Raw genomic sequence first — 22376 nt, 5'->3', positions numbered from 1 at the left:
CTTCCCACACTCACTGCAGCTGAATGGTCTCTCTCCTGTGTGAATGTGCTGATGTCGTTTTAAGAGGTGCGAGTGACTAAAACTCTTCCCACACTGACTACAGCTGAACGGTCTCTCTCCTGTGTGAAGGTGCTGATAGGGTTTTGAAATGCTAGACTGACAGAAACGCTGCTTCTCCCTGTGCCATAATGGCAGTTTGTCCACTCCATCTGAGCAAGGCCTTGAGTGATTCTTCTTCATCCCCTGATCGTGCTGGGGTCTCTTATTCTGCAAATGCTCCATGGAATGGCCTTGCTCTGTGTGATGAAACTGAGATTTGTTTTCATCATTATGTCCCTCAGTGTGCTGCACAGCACTGTGAATCATCTGGGGCTCCTTCTCCAGCTCTCTGAGACTAAAACCGTCCAGTTCATTCAGTTGTTCCTCTCTTTGCCCAAGAACAGACATACTCTCCAGTTCATTAAAACTTTCAACGATTTTCTCAGTAACCAGATTATTAAACCTGTGTGTAAAGTCATCAGATACTAAGGGATCATATGATTGTTTGAGACTCTGCAATGACAGTCTCTCCACTTGAACAGAACAAGGCCTAATTATTATCAAGCCCTGTAGGAGCTGCTGTTGCTCCTCCCTGTACTGACTCTTCTCAGTGTGCTGTAAATCAGTACTGTTCTCTTCACCAGGTACACCAGTCTGCTGCTCTGCAGGGTCAATCAACTTGGGCTCCATGTCCTGCTCTGTAAGATTTAAAACATCCAGTTTTTCACTGTGCTCTTGTATAGAGATGCAGCCCAGTTCATTACAGCCTTGTGTAATGTTGATTGTGTCCAGATTATTAATATTCTCTGTAAAATCATCACATACTAAGAGCCAAGGTGTCTCACTCTCAGGCTCTGTCTTCATCATGGGCACAGAGTCCAGATCCTTGACACTCTGTCTACTTTCTGTGTGCTGCTCACTAAGTGCCTCTTTCCCTTCTGCGGCAGTGAGCTCTGTCTCCTGCGTCAGACTGGAGCCCCACTCCTCCACACTGTGCTGCAGTTCAAGAGGAGCCCTTTCCCCAGCTTCAATTGGAGCACTGGCCTCTGAATCTGTAAACACAAGACAAGACAAAACCTTTATAAGAATAAACTTTATTTTATAGTTTTATACCTTTAGAGGTGGCTTCTCAAAGCATTTTACAGAATGCCAACAAAAAAAATTACACAAAATTAGCACGATGAGAATACACAGTTAGGAGACAGTAGACAGTGGTACTAAGTACAGTAGGAACAGATGGGTACAGAACAGTTAAATAAAGGCTCTTCTGAAGAAAATGTTTTTGAGTCTGGATTTGGAGTTTAGAGAAGGTGACTCTCTGATATCCTTGGGGAGAGAGTTACATCATGAAATGCCTCTCCCTGTTCAATCCACTGGAAAAAAGAAAAGGAGCATAAAGCTTCTGATGGTCATAAACGATATTCATTTAGGAGCAGCATCAGAGGTATGTTTTTAACTGCACTGCATTGGAGAGAATACCATAGTGTGTTTTTTTTTACTACCTGGCGGAAACTGGCTTCCAGAAGAATCAGTATGGCTCAGAGATTAAATAAAACTTCACAGACATTAACGAAGAGCATAACGCGTGTACTGTATACACTGCAAGTACAACCCCCCTCTCTGCAGGAGTGCTGGCTGTGACGAATTGAGCCGGTTTCACGGGTATTTTCAAAGTAGGAGGCGAGATTTCCAGCGAAAGACACCCCCCCCCCTCAAAAACCCAGTAAATACAGTACTTACTAGTTAAAGGCTAGGCTCCCGACTACGGCGAAAGGAACCCTTCTTTCATTAGAAGACAATGAACATATTTTAGCCCTGAATGAATTAATAGCAAACATGGTTTACATAAAAGACAATTTTCCAAGAAAGTTTAGCCTTTGTCACTAATGAAACCACTAAATAAAGACATAAATATAAAAATCTTAAGATTTTTAAAATACATGACTTTGCTAAAATTTATTTGAAAATAAAAACAATTACAACCACCAGGGGAGAGAGAGAACAGGGGAGGGGTGTTGGTTTTGCATAAGGGGCGGGGCTATGGAAATTAGGTCTGTTTGGGAATGTGTAGTTACATGTTCTGGCTGTTTGTGAATTATCGTTGTTGAGTATGGAGTGTTGAGGTATTGATTTTGTGTAATGCTTTATGTTGAAAATTGAGGTGGATTTTGTTTATGATAAACAGGATAAACTGGGATGGGAGGAAGGTTTGGTTTTGCATAAGGGGCGGGATTATGATAACTGGAGGACTTTGCGAGAGTAAAATGGTTTGATTATTTGATTTTGTATTGTGGTCGTTATCTATGTTTTTGGTTGGTATTATGTTTATATGGTTGTTTTTGTTGGTTGGTTGTTATTATGGTTATTAATAATACGATCTATAGTTGAAATCTGAGCCTAAATAAAAAGAAAAAGCAAGTGATTAGGTTTATGAGCAATCTAATTACTTATTCGTTTAAAAAGCTATATAAAATAAAGTTTATTATTAATTTGCTGGACAGAGCGGTGAACATTATTATGCATAAGACAAAGATAACGATCCTGATCAGTTTAGAAATCTGTGTACGCTGTAAGGTTTTTACTTCTTAAACTTTTAAAATACACGTTTTGAATAGAAAGAAATCCTCTTCCTGGTACAGTATGTATAGCAAACCAGCACGTCTTTTTTCTCCAATCAGAGGGGTGTCAGATGGTGTCAGCCAATCACCATTCTGCGTTGGGTAGCAACGGGTGACTGTTCTCAGGCGGAAGATGTAAACAGCTTAATGTTCGTGTAAAATCATTTTTTTAAATTAAAATTCATTCTATACAGCAATCGCATATTTGGGTACCGTTTCATAAAACTTTCATGCTTAAAATGTTCAGGGAGAAATGGAAGACTGGTGTGTATTTTTTCTTTAAACTACCAAGACCAGCCATACACAGTACAGTTTACATACATACAGTAATGTTTATGTTCCTAAATTAATATCGTTTATGACCTTCAGATGCATTATGCTCCTCTTCTTTTTATGCTCAGCTACTAAAATTTCCCTTTAGTGGTAAAATCCATATAAATATTCAAAACTAAGTGGATTAAAATGTGTACAGTAAAGACATTAAATGATTAAATCTTTGCACTACCGACCAATGCACCATGAGTGCCCCTGTCGGTCATTTTGGCCAGCCAATCACTTGCCCTGCGGTGCCCTCCGGTGCCCCGCGGTGGCTTGTGGGTAGGTTACTGTACCGCGGGTTTTTACCGCGCATTTTGAATGGCTGCATCTGTACATGAACACTACACTGTGAGTGAGAAGGGTCAATACAGACAAAGTGACTGACATAATAGTCCAAAGGAGTTAGTACAGACAGACCCTGGTGGAATGGAATGTTTAAACCTATCTATATAAATATAAAATCTAAAGATATAACACAATAATTATAATACAAATACAATATTTTTATTTTCCCGAATGACGTCGGATTGTACACTGATTCGGTGAAAGAATTGTATTATAATACAAATACAGTATTATATACCGTAATATATATATATATCATAATAACGTCGGATTACACACTGATTTAGAGAAACAAATGCTGAATATGAACGAGTTATTTTTATAACCGGCCAACAGTTCAGTTTCCAGTAAAGAATCCCGTTGCTACATCACACAAGACTTTCCCACTTCACTCTGTATCTCTCCACTATATTCTCACCAGTGAGGAAGTTAAAGATACTGGTTTTAAACACACACACTCTGACTACATACAAGTCACCACACTGACCTGACAGCTCCAGTTTCGTGTTCAATTCTTCTTTTATTTCTGCAGTGACTTCACAGGGAACCGGGTGTCCAACACGATCTGTCCCTCCCTGATCTCCTCCTGCTCCCGACTCCTTCTCCCACAGCTGCAATCTCACCTTCAGGCTCTCGTTTTCCTTCTTCAGCTGCGCCATTTCACTCCCGACACTTTCTTCCATACACTGTGTGATTTTAAACACAGACCGTCTCGCCAGAGTCTGGGAGACGCTGCGGAGTTTGTTTTCAATCTCATCCTCAGAGTCAGACATCCTGTTTCGGAACACATGTGAAACTTCATACACGATCGATTTGAGCAAAACCTCCATGAAAGAGCGAAGTTCAGTTTCCAGACTGAACAGTAAAATTGCCATATTTCACCAAAGTTGATCACAAATACAGAGAGATTGCTGTGCTGATACTGAAATAACAAACACTAAAACTCCTACGCCCCTACGGGTCTATATTATTGCAAGGGTTTCAATTCACACCTGAAGCAGGAACAGGAACTGAGCGACCACTCCTCATACATCCTGCCACATGACGCACTTAGTGATTGTTGCTATGCACTTCAGGTAAAGGACTTTCAGTATGTTGTATCTTGTTGAATATACAATGAAAAATAATGTAGCATTGTTTACAAATATATGTATGTAAAATATACACATATATGTACACATACAAATATATATGTTGTATTTTCATATATTTCCAGATCCTTCGCCTGTATTGAAATAAATAACAGTACTTAAACGTGTATTGAAATAAAGAGATCAAACTTTGAATGTAATGGATTCATATCTAAACAATGTCTGCTAATAGACGGTAATGTGAACAATTCCTGTTGCCAATTGGTTGGATATCTCCAAGACATCCAAGAGATCAGGTATTGAAAATATTTTTTTAAACAGAAAATGTGAAATGGAAAGTAGGTCAAAAGCCTTCTGATAATCTAAGTACACCATACTACATGTTCTGTGCATCAATTAGTTTTATGGGCTTTATGGGATTAAATTAGTTAGACAAATTATATTTCTGATTACAATAGATAGTTTTATATCTCTATTCATAGTAAAGGTTGGTTTTATTATAATTTATAGTAATCCTTTGTTTCAATTTTCAGAAAAAAGACTGCAATGTTGATGGAATAAGAAAAAAAGGTCCCTAAAAGACTGATTTGAATGAAGCATTTTTTGTCCACATTTAACATTTTGCAGCTCTCTGACAAACCAGCAGCATTCTGACAGAAAACTGTCATTGTCTCAGTTGTCCAGAGGAGCAGAGTGACTGAGAGGTCAGAGCTGTTAGCTGGTATTGTCAGTGTGAGAACAGCTCTCCAGCTCTGTCTCATTGACTTCACACCACCTGAGTGCTGATGCTCTTTCTCTCCTGCTCGTCTCCTCTCCACTACCGTCTTTTGTTCTTTTGTTTGATTTATCAGCTGCCCCTCATAAATGAAGGAGGCACCAAAGCCAAAACATTGTGTCTCTTTTCTTTTCACTATGGAATAAACCTTTACCTGCTCCTATCTCATTCACTCTCTTTCTCACCTTGTCTGCAGTCTCACCTCCTGCTGCTCCATTGTCTGCAGTTTCTGTCCAGAGTTTCACCTCCTGCTGCTCCATTGTCAGAATGAATGATGAGTCACAGGACTGTTCTCACCTGTTAACACCCAGTAACATTTCTGCCCAGGTGGCAATTTAAATACCCGATTCTGTATTTTAATGTGTCTGTTTTGTGTTTAATGTCTTCATCCTGCTCTTTTTTGTAATGAAATTTATGTGCTTGAAGTTGTAAAACTCAAACCTTGGTTTACCATGAGATTTTAACGTGATTTCTTGCTGTAATGTTCATCTGCATTTGATATGTTTATATTTCACTATATTTAATCATAATCATATGTACTCATACATAATCCATGTAGATAATGTAAAATAAATCTCATGTCACAGTAAAGGCCCACACAGTGAGAATTCTTGAAGAATAAAATCACACTGCACAACTTTGGAACATCACGTCCAAGTTTAGTGACAGCAACATTAGAGATTTTAAGCTAAGACATTTCAGATCACCTTTTTATTAAAAGTTCAAGCAAAATTGAATAACTTTGCAAGGAACATTTCAAAATCTCAATCAAATCCAGTACAATCCCAATGGATTAATCTGAATTTACTCTCTGCGATCCCGACAAGTTGGGAAACAATTTTATGGTTCTTACGGTAAGAAAAATAACACGAGACCACACAGATTCTTTAATGCTTACATCATAATGTTATTAGACTAGGACACCGATGTGAATATGTGTTTGGGTTTCGATGAGCTGATTCTTGTTGAAGAATTGGTGATTTATGATTAAAGAATCAGTAGTGTCGGAAAGCAGGAGCTCTAATTTCTCAGCGATCTTGAAGGCATGTCTATGTAGAGCACAGTGTGAAGATCTGTACTAAAGAACACCAAGTGCTTAATATGACATCTTTTACCATTGCAACTTTTCATCTCAGGTATACTTTTAGAAGGCATAGAAAGAATAGTTGTGTTGACACTCTCATCACACAGCAGAGTGGCGCATCTGACGCGTGCTGGGCCCATAACCCAGAAGTTGATGCAGCAAAACCCTTCTCTTCTATAGACGTTTTATGGAAGACTTAAGCACACCATCGGGTCAATGTAGAAGAAGAAAAAAAACATAAACAAAGTCTCTTCGTATAAGTCCCGTTCTAAGTTTCTTGCTTTTGTGAGCAAACTTACCCAGATCTGCAATATTTTAAAATATATGGAATAATTAATTGGAAATAACTAAATTATCGACAATATCCAGTTATATACTTGGACAGACAAAAAAAATGATTATGATATTACATATACCCACATACTTCATATCCTACAGATTAACATACTGACCAGAATAATTGAAAAGCTTTGATTCTGAACCCCTGCAGTTAGTGTTAATTAGAAAAACAACAGTGCTGCAACCTGAGAACAAGTTCAACTGCTCTCCAGCTTTGTTCTGCACGGTTTTTCATTGCGATTGAGCCCAGAGCTGGAGATGATCTCCAGACAGTATGGTTAACACCTGGTTAACTAGTCTGCAGCTGTGTGCTCCATTGAAAAGTTTGTTCCAATTGACCCAATGTGTGGTTCTATAGCTGTCAGGTGCAGTTCCCTTACATAAAGGACATTTATTACTGAGGAGCCTGATTGACAAGCCAGGCAGGAGTCAGATCTACAATTTTCTGATCCGCATGATTCTGAACACTTGATTCAGGCCCCTTTATAGCTTTCTCTGTTCAAGCTAAAAATAAAAAGGTTCAGTGCGTAGCAAAGAATCACCAATAAATTGAATGTGGAAGTTAAGTCCTGTTCTAAGTTTCCTGCTTTTGAGAGCAAACTTACCCAGATCTGCAATATTTTAAAATATATGCCGTTGTTGAATTGGAAATAACTACATTAAAATATCGATTTCCAGTTATATACTTGAACGAGACAGAAAAAATAACAATTATGACCTACATATTAACACATTGATCAGAATAATTGAAAAGTTTTGGTTCAGAACCCCTGCAGTTAATTAGAAAAAACAACAGTGCTGAAACCTGAGCATAAATTCAGCTGCTCTCCAGGTTTGTTCCACATGGTTTTTCGTTGCAATTGAGCTCAGAGCTGGAGATGATCTCTAGATAGAACCGTGTTAACTAGTCCGCAGCTGTGTGCTCCTTTCGAAAGTTTGTTGCAATTGACCCAATGTGTGGTTCTATAGCTCTCAGGTGCAGTTCACTTACACAGAGGACATTTATTACTGAGGAGCCTGATAGGTCTAAAAGCAACACGAGTCAAGCAGGAGATGAACCTACAATCTTCTAATATGTGTTATCCATTGCGTTACTGCCCTTCCTCTCACATTGCTGAACTGCACCAGAGTGAGCTCAGCGCTGTAGTACCATGCATAGTATATGGGGTGGTGTGGTGGCTAGGGATCTGTGCCTGTGGCTGGAAAGTTGCCAGTTCGTGTCTTGTGGCCAGCAGAGAAATCCTCTTAATATTAGATGCAAGACAATCAGATGTCAGGAGAATCTTAAAGCTACTGACGCAGGAGTAGCAGTAACCGCAATGAGGTGGGTAAAGTTTGGCATTTCTCATTTTCTTCTGCACAGCCACCGTGTCAGAATGCACTGCTCGGGATATGAAGGGAATTACGGCTTCAGATTGTTTTTACTGAGCTCTGCATTATTCATGCTGCCTACATGCTTTGAATTGCTGACATTGTCTTTTTAATACAAATCATCACACTGCTCTACATAGACCTGTCTTTGGGATCCTTACAATTGCTGAGAAACAAAGCTTCTGCATTCCGAGGATTCTGATTCTTTCACCGTAAATCCCCAATTCTTCAACAAGAATCAGTGAAAACCAAACACTTATACACACTTGTATCCTAGCATGAAAGCAATATGATGGAAGCATTTGAGAATCTCCTTCACAGCACAGATGAGAATTTCGATTTCTTCCCCATTGCAGAGCATGTATGGGCACTCCCTCAGATCGCTGAGGAACAGAGCTCCTGCTTTCCGACACTACTGATTCTTTAATCGTAAATCACCAATTCTTCAACAAGAATCAGCTCATCGAAACCCAAACACATATTCACATCGGTGTCCTAGTCTAATAACATTATGATGTAAGCATTAAAGAATCTGTGTGGTCTCGTGTTATTTTTCTTACCATAAGAACCATAAAATTGTTTCCCAACTTGTCGGGATCGCAGAGAGTAAATTCAGATTAATCCATTGGGATTGTACTGGATTTGATTGAGATTTTGAAATGTTCCTTGCAAAGTTATTCAATTTTGCTTGAACTTTTAATAAAAAGGTGATCTGAAATGTCTTAGCTTAAAATCTCTAATGTTGCTGTCACTAAACTTGGACGTGATGTCCCAAAGTTGTGCAGTGTGATTTTATTCTTCAAGAATTCTCACTGTGTGGGCCTTTACTGTGACATGAGATTTATTTTACATTATCTACATGGATTATGTATGAGTACATATGATTATGATTAAATATAGTGAAATATAAACATATCAAATGCAGATGAACATTACAACAAGAAATCACGTTAAAATCTCATGGTAAACCAAGGTTTGAGTTTTACAACTTCAAGTACATAAATTTCATTACAAAAAAGAGCAGGATGAAGACATTAAACACAAAACAGACACATTAAAATACAGAATCAGGTATTTAAATTGCCACCTGGGCAGAAATGTTACTGGGTGTTAACAGGTGAGAACAGTCCTGTGACTCATCATTCATTCTGACAATGGAGCAGCAGGAGGTGAAACTCTGGACAGAAACTGCAGACAATGGAGCAGCAGGAGGTGAGACTGCAGACAAGGTGAGAAAGAGAGTGAATGAGATAGGAGCAGGTAAAGGTTTATTCCATAGTGAAAAGAAAAGAGACACAATGTTTTGGCTTTGGTGCCTCCTTCATGTATGAGGGGCAGCTGATAAATCAAACAAAAGAACAAAAGACGGTAGTGGAGAGGAGACGAGCAGGAGAGAAAGAGCATCAGCACTCAGGTGGTGTGAAGTCAATGAGACAGAGCTGGAGAGCTGTTCTCACACTGGCAATACCAGCTAACAGCTCTGACCTCTCAGTCACTCTGCTCCTCTGGACAACTGAGACAATGACAGTTTTCTGTCAGAATGCTGCTGGTTTGTCAGAGAGCTGCAAAATGTTAAATGTGGACAAAAAATGCTTCATTCAAATCAGTCTTTTAGGGACCTTTTTTTCTTATTCCATCAACATTGCAGTCTTTTTTTCTGAAAAAAAAATGAAACAAAGGATTACTATAAATTATAATAAAACCAACCTTTTCTATGAATAGAGATATAAAACTATCTATTGTAATCAGAAATATAATTTGTCTAACTAATTTAATCCCATAAAGCCCATAAAACTAATGGATGCACAGAACATGTAGTATGGTGTACTTAGATTATCAGAAGGCTTTTGACCTACTTTCCATTTCACATTTTCTGTTTAAAAAAATATTTTCAATACCTGATCTCTTGGATGTCTTGGAGATATCCAACCAATTGGCAACAGGAATTGTCCACATTACCGTCTATTAGCAGACATTGTTTAGATACTGTATGAATCCATTACATTCAAAGTTTGATCTCTTTATTTCAATACATGTTTAAGTACTGTTATTTATTTCAATACAGGCGAATGATCTGGAAATATATGAAAATACAACATATATATTTGTATGTGTACATATATGTGTATATTTTACGCACATATATTTGTAAACAATGCTACATTATTTTTCATTGTATTGTAACGCAACGGGGGCTCAGGCGGGCGCCCTTGCCGCATCTGGTCGGCCCCATCCCGACTGGAGGCTCGAACCCGGGACTTCCGCGTCTCTCTGCAGCGACCTAGCCCCGTGAGCCAAAGAGAGATCTCTCTACAGCCCAGTAGCTGTGGTCCTGCTATCACAGGGAAGGGCGGTGACGTCACCCGCTCTGGTACGCCGGCTCTTACACAGCGCCCTGTCGGCCGTAAGCGTTACACTCTCCCCCGCTTAAATCGCCGTCCCCGGCGAAGGGCTATCCCACCCCGCTTCTGACACCAATGTAACGCAACGGGGGCTCAGGCGGGCGCCCTTGCCGCATCTGGTCGGCCCCATCCCGACTGGAGGCTCGAACCCGGGACTTCCGCGTCTCTCTGCAGCGACCTAGCCCCGTGAGCCAAAGAGAGATCTCTCTTTGGCTCACGGGGCTAGGTCGCTGCAGAGAGACGCGGAAGTCCCGGGTTCGAGCCCCGGAGGGTGCAGGGGCCGACCAGATGCGGCAAGGGCGCCCGCCTGAGCCCCCGTTGCGTTACATTGGTGTCAGAAGCGGGGCGGGATAGCCCTTCGCCGGGACGGCGATTTAAGCGGGGGAGAGTGTAACGCTTACGGCCGACAGGCACTGTGTAAGAGCCGGCGTACCAGAGCGGGTGACGTCACCGCCCTTCCCTGTGATAGCAGGACCACAGCTACTGGGCTGTGGAGAGATCTCTCTTTGGCTCACGGGGCTAGGTCCCTGCAGAGAGACGCGGAAGTCCCGGGTTCGAGCCCCCGAGGGTGCAGGGGCCGACCAGATGCGGCAAGGGCGCCCGCCTGAGCCCCCGTTGCGTTACAGTATATTCAACAAGATCCAACATACTGAAAGTCCTTTACGTGAAGTGCATAGCAACAATCACTAAGAAAGTGCGTCATGTGGCAGGATGTAGGAGGAGTGATCGCTCAGTTCCTGTTCCTGCTTCAGGTGTGAATTAAAACCCTTGCAATATAGACCCGTAGGGGCGTAGGAGTCTTAGTGTTTGTCATTTCAGTATCAGCACAGCAATCTCTCTGTATTTGTGATCAGCTTTGGTTAAATATGGCAATTTTTAATCTGGAAACTGAACTTCGCTCTTTCATGGAGGTTTTGCTCAAATCGATCGTGTATGAAGTTTCACATGTGTTCCGAAACAGAATGTCTGACTCTGAGGATGAGATTGAAAACAAACTCCGCAGCGTCTCCCAGACTCTGGTGAGACGGTCTGTGTTTATATTCACACAGTGTGTGGAAGAGAGTTTCGGGAGTGAAATGGCGCAGCTGAAGAAGGAGAACGAGAGCCTGAAGTGGAGATTGCAGCTGTGGGAGAAGGAGTCGGGAGCAGGAGATCATGGACAGAAAGATCGTGTTGGATACACGCTTCCCTGTGAAGCCACTGCAGGAATAAAGGAAGAAATGGACACGGAACTGCAGTTCTCAGGTCAGTGTGGTGACTTGTCTGTGTGTTTAAAAACAGTGTCTTTAACTTCCTCACTGGTGAGAATATAGTGGAGAGATACAGAGTGAAGTGGGAAAGACTTGTGTGATGTAGCAACGGGATTCTTTACTGGAAACTGAACCGTTGGCCGGTTATAAAAATAACTCATATTCAGCATTTGTTTCTCTAAATCAGTGTGTAATCCGACGTTATTATGATATATATATATCTCCACGGTATATAATACTGTATTTGTATTATAATATAATTATTTCACCGAATCAGTGTACAATCCGACGTCATTCGGGAAAATACAAATGTTGTATTTGTATTATAATTATTGTGTTATATCTTTAGATTTTATATTTATATAGATAGGTTTAAACATTCCAGTCCACCAGGGTCTGTCTGTACTAACTCCTTTGGACTATTATGTCAGTCACTTTGTCTGTATTGACCCTTCTCACTCTCAGTGTAGTGTTCATGTACTGGAGTGTCCAGTCAGTGTGTCTGTACGAACCCCTCTCTCTCTCAGTACAGTACTGAACTGTTGTTTTCCAATTATGGTGCTGAAAACATCTTTATTTCAGAAACAGGGCTTAGAACACATAATTTAGACTGACTCCATATCATTCAATGACTCAGATAAAAAAAAATGATGAGCTACTGTATTTACATAATCATTACGGAAAAATGTTGGTATCTTCCTTGTTTAGTTTTTTTTTAATTTTTGGAACATCTTCCTTATTTTTAACATATTCTTGGCCAAACGTGTTTCCAGTGATTTAGGATTTACAAACGCAAATAAAATCTGGAAATAACCGTGAAATTGTAAACAGGATAAAAATGGTCAATCAGTCGACGGCTGTATGCATTCTTATGTTTTCCAGCGGTCAGGGGTTTGAGGTGCAGGAGCAAGTGAATATTGGATTGTCTCTGGTAAGGTGCAGTGTATTGGGGTGTTTGAAGTTTGGGGATTCTTCTGTGTTGATTGATCTTGGAGGAGAAGGAGTGTTGTGGATTTGGAAGGAATTAAAAGTCCAAACTCTGTTTCCTGGGTTTTTCTCTTGGTGTTTTTGTGCTGACTGTCTGGCAGTGTTGTCTTACTGTTGAGTTGAGTACCAGCACTGCAAGGTCCACATTTCTCTTCCTGACCTCTTTGGAATAAGCACAAAGCAGAAGGTGTATGAGTCTTCTAGAGATAGTCATTTCCTCTCAGTTGAATTCACTGCTCTACCCAGTACAGGGGTACGGTAGAGCCGGAGCCTATCCCAGCATGCAAGTGGCACAGTGTGGGATACACCATGGACGGGATACCAGTTCATCACAGAAAATTGGTGACACCAGCTGTTACGAATAGGGGGTTTTGAAATTAGAGGGACAGCCTGAAATGGCCCAGAGGGTAAATCAACAATTAAACGAAATGATTATAACCCCCATATAACTGAGCAATAATAAGATTAAGAAGCACTTGTGTTCTTTGTGCTGACACAGAAAGAGGCAGAAGAAAGACACACTGGGCTAACAAATATTTATTAACAATGACAATACACACACTAATCTACACACACAATAAACATACAGCATGCAAGTTACCCAATTTATAAAGAAGGTGTTGCTAAGTATTCAACTCTTAAATAGCTCCTACAAAGACCTAAAGAAGAGATCAACTGCCTTGCTGCCTGTAAATGTTACCTGCAGTTAAATCTCTCTTCAAAGCTTAACCCTGATGCTACCAGATTAATGGCAATTTATCTGCTTATTCTCAGAATCCACCCACTAATCAGGAGAAGGTGTTTCTAAACAATTCACCTCAATATTATTTTACTAAATTTGATATTTGTGGGTTTTTTTAGAATCTATGCTCTCTGCTTTCTAAAGAATCAGGTTCGGATCATTTGTGTTTGGGTCTTTGCTTTTGTTGGGGGTCCTGCCTTTTTATTGTCGTGTCCAGACTGGGTCCGACCTGTATCCTGCAGTTGCAAGGAGCAACATAAGCAATCTCACCATCTCACCCTGCCACTCAAACAGATCTGACTATCAGACGGCCAGTTTTTCAATGAGCATCTCAATCTAGATCTCAATCAGTTTAATCAAACTCCTTATTGCCCTCCTTATCTGAAACCTCACTGTACCCATACACTGCACCTAATTCTGCTGCCTCCTCCCGCTGTGTAGCTTTTTTTCCCTCTGTAAAGGTGCTATATAGAATGAAGTTTTTTATTTATTATTATGATTCAATCCGCTGTTGTTAATAAGTGTCCCTCACTCGTGTTAGCGTTATCTTCAGTAAGGTATATTCAGAACAACCCTTCTCCACTTAACATATCAAGTAATGAATTAGTGGAAAATCATCCCTGATCTCATTTTCTCCCACTGGTTATCTCTGTGCCTTTTTGCCTTTTTTCCCCTCTTTGGTTTTTTTTTCTGAATCACCAGCTCACCTCTTTCTGATCCAGCTGGGGGCCTCTCTGTAATTAAACAGTTCTGTATCAGACTGTCTCCCTCTGAATTCACTTTCTAAACCATTCACTGCTTCTAGAGTTCAACCATAAACAGCACACTGTGGACTGTGCTTGGGCTTTGACCAATCAACATGCTGTTTTCACATTTAAACCTTGACGTGGTTATTAAGAATTTGCTGGTCGATGCTGATTGTTGCTGTCAATAGAGGTGTATGATACCAACAAATGTAATGTGTGCTTAGAAAAGTTGTTAATTCTGAGTGTTACTTTTCTGTGTACTTATTTGCAGTGTTCATTTAGTTTCCAGTTTTTGATTTAGTCATAGTCTTAGTCAAGTCAAGTGTCTGTCATAGTCACCTTCTAGTCATCCATTTTTAATTTAGGAACAAGTAATAGGTTTATTCCATGCTGAAAAAAAAGAAGAAAGAAAACAACGTTTCGGCTGTGGAGCCTTCTTCAGGTGTGGGACTTAGAGCTTAGAGTGTAGACTTAGAGTGTCTGTATTAATCCTTCTCTCTGGTTGCAGTGTTAATGTGCTGTTTTGTCCAGTCGCAGTGCCTGTGTTAAGCCCTCTCTCAGTGCAGTGTTAATGTACTGTATTGTGCAGTCAATGTGTCTGTATTAACCCCTCTCTCTCAGTGCTGTGTTAATGCACTGTAGTGTCCAGTCAGTGTGTCTATATTAACCTCTCTCTCAGTGCAGTGTTAATGTACTGGAGTGTCTAGACAGTGTGTCTATATTAACCCCTCTCTATCTCTCTCAGTGCAGTGTTAATGTAAATGTAATGTAATTGTGATATTATTACAGTAGTCTTACTTTTTGCATGGTAGTTATGTTTCTGACAAAGCTAAATCAGAACACGCCCTTATACCCACTTATTCCACTATGTTAAAACAACCCAAATTGATTGTGAGTGTACTAGTATGCGTGTGTGTAGTTTAAGGCTTTTAAGATCACATGGCCTCAGCTATCACTACTATGCTGATGATACTCAAATATCCATCCATACCAAACCTGACGATGATGTGGCTGTCTCTATTCTATTAATTTGCATCCCCGATATAAAAACTTGGGTGACTCAATTTCCTTCCTTTAACTGTGACAAGACTGAAGTCGTCCTTATTGGGACCACCCATCAACTTTGTACAACCAATGTGTAACCCTATCTGTAGATGGCCTTGTACTTAAGCTTCAGTCTAAATTGAAAAACTTGGGGATGATATTTGACATTCGACCCACATGTGCAGCATGTTGTCAGAACATCTTTCATTCACCTCATAAATATTGCTCGACTACGCCCTGTGTTATCACTAACTGTGGCTGAAAATTTTTGTCTTCTCCCAAATCAACTACTGTAACGCTCTACTCTCTGGGGTTTCTAAATCCACATTGAACAAACTGCAGTATGTCCAAAATTCAGCAGCCAGAATCCTGACCAGGTCTAGTACAAATGATCACATTACTCCTATCCTGGAGTCCTTGCACTGGCTTCCTGTCAAGTTATTTATCGACTTAAAAATCCTCCTGCTCACCTATAAGACGCTCAATGTCTTGGCTTGGCTTGACACCTCCATACTGGTCTGATATTATCACCCTACTCCCTACCTTGCAATCTTCGCTCTTCTAATTCTGTTCTCCGATCTGTCCCCCAAGCCCGTCTACATTGTATGGGTGACAGGATCTTCTAATTTTATGCCCCAAGCTCTGGAACTCTCTCCCCAAGGATATCAGAGAGTCACCTTCTCTAAACTCCAAATCCAGACTCAAAAACATTTTCTTCAGAAGAGCCTTTATTTAACTGTTCTGTACCCTTCTGTTCCTACTTTACTTAGTACCACTGTCTACTGTCTCCTCTAACTGTGTATTCTCCTCATGCTAAGTTTGTGTATTTTTTGTTGTTGGCATTCTGTAAAATGCTTTGAGAAGCCACCTCTAAAGGTATAAAACTATAAAATAAAGTTTATTCTTAAAAAGGTCTTGTCTTGTGTTTACAGATTCAGAGGCCAGTGCTCTTATTGAAGCTGGGGAAAGGGCTCCTCTTGAACTGCAGCACAGTGTGGAGATGCACAGGCTGATGCAGGAGACAGAGCTCACTGCCGCAGAAGGGAAAGAGGCACTTAGTGAGCAGCACACAGAAAGTAGACAGAGTGTCAAGGATCTGGACTCTGTGCCCATGATGAAGACAGAGCCTGAGAGTGAGACGCCTGGGCTCTTAGTATGTGATGATTTTACAGAGACTATTAATAATCTGGACACAATCAATATTACACAAGGTTGTAATGAACTGGGCTGCATCTCTGTACAAGAGCACAGTGAAAAACTGGATGTTTTAAATCTTACAGAGCAGGACATGGAGCCCAAGTTGATTGACCCTGCAGAGCAGCAGACTGGTGTACCTGGTGAAGAGAACAGTACTGATTTACAGCACACTGAGAAGAGTCAGTACAGGGAGGAGCAACAGCAGCTCCTACAGGGCTTGATAATAATTAGGCCTTGTTCTGTTCAAGCGGAGAGACTGTCATTGCAGAGTCTCAAACAATCATATGATCCCTTAGTATCTGATGACTTTACACACAGGTTTAATAATCTGGTTACTGAGAAAATCGTTGAAAGTTTTAATGAACTGGAGAGTATGTCTGTTCTTGTGCAAAGAGAGGAACAACTGAATGAACTGGACGGTTTTAGTCTCAGAGAGCTGGAGAAGGAGCCCCAGATGATTCACACTGCTGAGCAGCACACTGAGGGACATAATGATGAAAACAAATCTCAGTTCCATCACACAGAGGAAGGCCATTCCATGGAGCATTTGCAGAATAAGAGACCCCAGCACGATCAGGAGATGAGGAAGAATCACTCAAGGCCTTGCTCAGATGGTGTGGGAAAACTGCCATTATGGCACAGGGAGAAGCAGCGTTTCTGTCAGTCTAGCATTTCAAAACCCTATCAGCACCTTCACACAGGAGAGAGACCGTTCAGCTGTAGTCAGTGTGGGAAGAGTTTTAGTCAGTCAAACCACTTAAAAAGCCACCAGCGCATTCACACAGGAGAGAGACCATTCAGCTGCAGTGAATGTGGAAAGAGTTTTAGTAAGTCAAGTCACTTAAAAACCCACCAGCGCATTCACACAGGAGAGAGACCGTTCAGCTGCAATCAGTGTGGGAAGAGTTTTAGTCAGTCAAGTCACTTAAAAACCCACCAGCGCATTCACACAGGAGAGAGACAATTCAGCTGCAATCAGTGTGGGAAGAGTTTTAGTCTGAAAAGCCGCTTACAATCACACCAGTGCATTCACACAGGAGAGAGACCTTTCAGCTGTAGTCAGTATGGGAAGAGTTTTAGTCAGTCAAGTAGCTTAATAGTCCACCAGCGCATTCACACAGGACAGAGACCGTTGTACCTTGAGTTTGCTGCTCCTTTGCCAGTCTCTCTCTCCCTCATCTCAAGTGGTGCTGGACACAGAGAGGCCATTCCATTTGGTTCACATTTAAGGTGTTTTTCTAGCTGATAGTGTAATCTGATAAGGAACAACTCCCAAAGCTGAGACACATCAGCCACCCTAATTAATGGTCATCTCTGGTGCCTCACTGTCTGGGAGATTCCAAGGGAGAGTCTCATCCCAAGTGGTTTACACCCAAGGATTAGTGCATGGTTACTCATCCTCACACTGGGCACCAATAAATGTAGGCATCGTCTCACGAGGCACCAATAAATGTAGGGGTTTGTGCATTTACTGGGCCAATTGTTAATTGTTGCAGTAAGTCACAAAATGATTCTCGAATGCCCATGGAACTTTCAACCAATGAGCGACCGTAGTTCCTCCAGGTAAAACTCCAGCTCCTCCTGGACATCCTCAGGCTCAGCTCAGACAGTCACGTAACGGCCAATGTGTCCCAGTGCCAGGACTTTTCCTTGTTCTAAGAGTCGAGAACGGAGGTTGCCCGCCCGTAACCAAAGGATCCACCCGAGGTTAGCCCAGCAGCAAGCCTCGTGAACCCACCGCGAACGCTCACCTGATCAACGAGTGAACTACTTTTGGAACTGTGGACAGCTGAATATCAGTATTCAGGACTAGCGCTATTTCGGGAACTAACCGGTCTTCTTCCTGTCTAAAGAGTGTGACTTGCTCGGATCTGTAGTCACTTTTCTGTGTGCAATCTCTCGCTAGTTTCAGCCAACACTAACTAGCCGGTCTTCAGAGAGCATCAGCAGCGCACCGCAGCAGAAATCTCTCTTCTCCTTCTCTCATGTCGAACAGCCTGCCACTGCTTCTTTGCGTCCACAGGAGATCTGAACCCCCACAGAGTGGACGAGTATTCAACATTCGGCATTACAGCTCGAGAATTCAATTGTTACCTTAACCTGAGTTGATATCAATTTAATTCCTATGAGTCATGTACTTGCTTTTGAGTATCTAATGTACAAATTGTAACAAAGTTCATTTACAAAACTGTCTAAATGAATGATATACGGAATTTATGTCCCTCTTGGTTTGTAACTCTGTGATTGAATATATACCTTTTGTATTCTGCTAACCGTCACTATAAGATCTGTTATGTTGATATGCACATTTTATGTAATAATAAATGTATTCTTGTGTATTAGTATCCGTGTGTGTGCGTTGCTGAGTTATCCCGCTGGGTCGGTCTTCTAATAACCATCAAAGAATCATTTTGTGACTTACTGCTACAATTAATAATTGTCCCGGTAAATGCACAAGACACCTACATTTATTGGTGCCTCGTGAGAGGATGCCTACAAGCTCCTCCAGTAAGGACAGTAGGCTCTACTGTACACAGAGAGGGGTGGGGGTGTGGATTAAGCCGATACCCCGGCTTCTCTCCAGACACAGCTGGGTGAGCTCCTCCAGTAAGGACAGGAACCTCTTCTGTACACAGAGAGGGGTGGGAGGGGGGAACAAGTTGATACCCTGGCTTCTCTCCAAACACAGCTGGATGAGCTCCTCCAGTCAGGACAGAAGGCTCTACTGTACACAGAGAGAGGTGGGGTGTGGAACAAGCCGATACCCTGGCTTCTCTACAGACAGAGCTGGATGAGCTGGATTGGTGCCGTAGGCTTTGGGAGGAAAGCCTGAAGTATGGACATTTAACACTTCCAAGAAAAGTGATCTATAGCTTCATTTGCATAGATGTTTTGTTGCTATGGCATGTGTGTGACTCATACATATAAAAAACCCATTTGTTAAACGAATATCGAAGCTGCCTCTAAATCTGCAAATGAAGATGAGTCAATAAACCACTTGTTTTTCGTATAACTATACATATATTCATTTATTACTGATTTCATTCATTGAGCACGATGCATGGATGAAATAGAGGTACAGCCATTCACTTTTTGACATGTCTGCACTGGTATAGAACCTAGCAATCAGAAAACGGGTGAAACTGTCTTGAGAATTAGCATACAGTACCGAGGCCCCCCCATGACCAAATAAAGGCTAACCTCGATATGAGCCTAAATAATGCAGACTACAGCAAAAAGACTCACTTTGAAAAGGGAACGAATGTCCGGAAAGAGTAGTGTAACCAGCTTGAAATGCTTCTCCGGACCTCTAACTAAAAGAAACCGGGAACCAGCAGTGGCATCGACTCCTTTCGAACTGGGATCCTATCGCAGCTCGTGGTGTCGTAACTCTTCCGTATCTGATATTGGACCAAGCACATCAGGGGAGAGCGCGAACGCAGTCCCCCACTACCAGAAATTATGCAGTCGAGATTCCCACATTTGGGGAATTCGCAGGGGTCAGCACAGCCGGAGTTTAATGGCCGAGCCTCGCCCTGGGTGAACCGATTTTTTATTTTTAAGAACTTTATTTTCTTTTCACAAAAAAAACACAGGACATCACAAATTAGAAAGCTTTACATTAATATACGTACTTAAAACAGTATATATGATCACATCTCATTACATTTTGACACGGTACCAGTTACATAGCAACAATTTATTTTTTTCTGGTGCAAATCACATTCTTTACTTAAACATGATAATGTTTTTTACAGTTTCTTGAGATATTGACCTATGTTCTCTATTTCCCACAGATTTTCTGCTTCCTCCCTCCCTTTTCTCCACAGATCTCTGAGGTAATAGTTCTCTCGGATGATGAACAGGGCCAGGCTACCTGCTGCCTTGACTAGGACCTCGATGCCTTTGAACAGCCCCATGTTCCTCACTCTCCACAGGGCGTCTTTCCCAATGTTCACCACGGCCCAGATCCTGTCAAACTTCCTCCTGACGAGATGCCGTATATGACGAAAGCAGCGGTCAGGGTAAATTGGGGCGAGAGAGCTTGCAACCAATCTTCAAACTGTGCCCAGAAGGCCTTAGCAAAAAAGCAGGACCACAGGAGATGGGTCACAGTCTCCTCCTCGCCGCAGCCCACCCTATCGCAGCGAGGGCTGGGGGTGAGGCCCCTACGGTACAAGAAAGTTCGTACCGGTAAGCACTGGTGGACGACACTCCAGGCTAAATCTCTGTGAATGTTGCACAGAAACTTAGAGGATGTGTGTTTCCACACCTTCCTTGTTTGGGCTGATGTTAAAATGCCCACAGCGGTCTGCCTATTGTTCTGGGGTGCAACGAAATCTTCCAGTTTTTGGACGCTGACATCTCGGAGGGGAATATGGCCAATTGGGTGAGATCTTAGAAAACTTTTAACTGTCCCATAAATTGCAGGGCATGTGTCAGAGAGTGGGACGTCCAGCTTGGGTCTGACACCCCACATTCTGAACACCTCCCTACCTACCCAGAGCCTGGAAAAATAAGTCCAGGTACGCGCTGCAGGTGCTGTTGCAAAGCCTCTCAGCACAGAGGCCAGGAAAATGCACAGCAGCTTCGTAGCAATATCTGGGACAGACTTCCACCCTGAGGGTAGCGGCCTGTACATTATTTCCCTTCTGAGTCTTTCCTGTTTCCCACCCCGTAGAAATTGAAACATCAATCTCCTCAGCACCGTCACAACACGGTGTGGGATTGGGAAGGTAGAAGCCAGAAAATTCAAGACAGGCAAGAGCTCGGCTTTGATGACCAGCACCTTCCCTGTCATGGTGAGGTCTCGGTCCTTCCATTGCATCAGTTTTTTGTTTAAGATTGGCAATTTGTTCTGCCAATTTACTGTTCCCATCTCTTCTCCAAAATACACCCCCAGGACCTTAATTCTCTTCTCTTGCAGCCTGAGATCATGTCCTTCTTTTGGCTCCCTCCAGTTCTGATAAAAAATCTCACTCTTAGATTTGTTAATTTTTGCAGAGGAAGCCAAAGAGAAACGATCACAGCACTGCAGAGCTCTGGTAATTGAGGCATTGTCAGAGAGGAGCAGGGTGACGTCATCCATGTATAGAGATGTCTTTACCTCTCCTCTCCCACTTCCAGGCACTGGTATCCCATTAATGGCCTGATCCTGGCGCAAGGCACAGGCTAAGGGCTCCATAGCCAAAACGAATAACAAGGGGGATAATGGGCAGCCCTGCCTCACCCCTGAACAGACTTCAAAGGGGCGTGATCTATTGCCATTAACCATTATTCTGCTGTTGCTACCTGTGTACAGCAGGTTAATCCACTTTCTCATGATGGGGCCAAACTTCATGTGCTCAAGTATCGATGTTAAGTACTGCCGGTTTAGGCGGTCAAGGGCCTTTTCTAGGTCTACACCTAAAATGCACAGAGGGAGGGAGCGATCCTCTGAGTACAGACAGACATCCCTCAACAAGGCCAGGTTGTCGCTCATCAGGCGTCCTGCTATCCCACAAGTCTGTTCTTTCCCTACCAGTGAGGCCACTACATTTTGTAAGCGCAGGAAAAGGGCTTTGGACAGGATCTCAGTGTCCACGCCTAACAGGCTGAGGGGTCTCCAGTTCTTTATGTAATTCTTTGCTCCTTTCTTAAACAAGAGAGAGATAGTGCCTTCTCTTAAGGAGTCAGGCAGCAATTCTGTCTTATAACTTTCCTCGAATAGGAGCAGTAGCGGATCCTGAAGCAGATCCCAAAAGGTGCAATAAAATTCTTTAGGGAGCCCGTCAGCACCCGGAGTTTTCCCCTTCTGTAAGCTCTCGATAGCCTGTCTCAGCTCTTCTACTGTCAAATCCCTCTCAAGTACTTCCCTATCTTCTTCACTCAAAACGTTTTCTAGCTTTGAGGTAAAAAAATGAATTTCTTCATCCTTTACCTCTGTAGAGCTGTACAGTCTTGAGTAGAAGGCCTCGGTGCAGGAGAGGATAGCACTCGGCTCTGTTCTCTCTCGTCCCTCCTCATCAACTACACTTTCCATGACAGA

At 42.0% G+C, this 22376-nt stretch overlaps 1 protein-coding gene and 1 pseudogene across 1 annotated transcript in view; one reads left to right on the top strand and one right to left on the bottom strand.

The window, feature by feature from the left end:
* Positions 1–22376, top strand: part of LOC148666845 (zona pellucida sperm-binding protein 3-like) — a 779162-nt gene that overhangs the window by 362664 nt on the left and 394122 nt on the right. The gene's annotated exons all lie outside the window — the stretch shown is intronic.
* Positions 19771–19908, bottom strand: LOC148666918 (U1 spliceosomal RNA; annotated as a pseudogene).

Source organism: Lepisosteus platostomus, chromosome 5, assembly GCF_059453375.1.
Source record: "Lepisosteus platostomus isolate fLepPlt1 chromosome 5, fLepPlt1.hap1, whole genome shotgun sequence".
Lineage (NCBI taxonomy): Eukaryota > Metazoa > Chordata > Actinopteri > Semionotiformes > Lepisosteidae > Lepisosteus > Lepisosteus platostomus.
The sequence above is the reverse complement of the archived record's forward strand: the minus strand, read 5'-3'. Positions and strand labels throughout refer to the sequence as shown.